Raw genomic sequence first — 1,684 nt, 5'->3', positions numbered from 1 at the left:
TGTGTCTGTGTGTGTGTGTGTGTGTGTGCGTGTGCGTGTGCGCGTGTGCGTGTGCGTGTCTGTGTCTGTGTCTGTGTCTGTGTGTGTGTGTGTGTGTGTGTGTGTGTGTGTGTGTGTGTGTGTGCGCGTGTGCGTGTGCGTGTCTGTGTCTGTGTGTGTGTGTGTGCGTGTGTCTGTGTGTGTGCGTGTGTGCGTGTCTGTGTCTGTGTCTGTGTCTGTGTGTGTGACTTACGTATAGTACTATACTATATACGTGTGTGTGTGTGTGTGTGTGTGTGTGTGTGTGTGTGTGTGTGTGTGTGTGTGTGTGTGTGTGTGTGTGTGTGCGTGTTTTGAAATCCGACAGACCCTGGTCAGCTGGCAGTGTTTCTATCTAATGACTGTCAGTGTGATTTACGGAGCCGAAGCACAGTCCACTTCCTGCTCTGACAGAATGACGTGTGCTGCACAACTGTGGCTCTGTTTTCTTCTTCTGGCGTTTTGTTGTAAATGTCACGATTTAAAAAAGGTAAGACGATACTTTAATGAGACACGTGGGGAAACAGAGACAACAAACAGTGGAGGAGACGGGAAACCTCAGTGACCCTCGCCTGGTTTGTCCACTAAAAGGAGACTTTGGGTGTTTTTAGGTGAGGTTGAATGAGGTCTTTCTCCATATCAGTGTATTACCAGCAGGAAGGAAAGCAATGCACTGCTGTGGGCCTATTTTAGGCACCTAATAATGTGCACTATTTTTAGAATATTTTCACCACTTAACATTGCTATCAGACAAACCTTTCCAATTCTATTTTCGTTTCAAAGCCACCAAACTCCATTGACAATAACAATCATTTTAACTTGAAGATAGACAGGAGTTGATGGTGTATCGCTCCACCAACTGGTTAGTTAGTTTGGGTTATTGTGTGAATTTGGTAAATCTGAACTAACTGTTTAAACCACCAAAGTCACACAAAAGCACAAACAAACTAACTTGTTGAGTCAGTGATACATTAGCAACTCCTGTGTCCTGCAATGTAAGCATTACTGATTTTGTCAATGTAGTTTGGTGGAGAAATAGTCTAAATATTGCCTTTTATAAACAAATTTTTTTTTAAACAACGGAACACAATATTCTCACACTTTATGATCTCTTCAAAGCCACAAAATAACATCATCTATATAACTGATTGAGGCAGCAATGGACCAGCATCTCCTGCAAATCTGTGAGGTAAAATTGCTGTTTTTGTCAATGAAGTTGGTGAAAAAAAAATCCAAATATAGCGTTTTGTAAATCCATTTTTTAACGTGGAAACATTCAAACTATCCCTTTAAGAGCACAATGATGCATTTATAGAAAATACCTAAATCTAGAAAACTGACTTTGAGGGACAGATTGAGCTGTTAAAATAAAAACTAAATCTGCAATATTTTCCTTTAAGGATGATGTCATGTTGGCTGGTGAGAGTGAGGTCACAGGTCAGAGAGAAAACTGAGCATTGTGGGAACATCAGAGCAGACCAATCCCCAAACAAGGCTCATACAGGACGGGTGTGTGTGTGTGTGTGTGTGTGTGTGTGTGTGTGTGTGTGTGTGTGTGTGTGTGTGTGTGTGTGTGTGTGTGTGTGTGTGTGTGTGTGTGTGTGTGTGACGTAATACACATTACAAAGATCAGTGGGTTGTTTTTGAAATAAACTCAATCCAATCC

Source organism: Notothenia coriiceps, unplaced genomic scaffold (assembly GCF_000735185.1).
Source record: "Notothenia coriiceps isolate Sejong01 unplaced genomic scaffold, NC01 NC01_scaffold00000970, whole genome shotgun sequence".
Taxonomy (NCBI): Eukaryota; Metazoa; Chordata; class Actinopteri; order Perciformes; family Nototheniidae; genus Notothenia; species Notothenia coriiceps.
Note: the sequence above shows the minus strand (reverse complement) of the source record.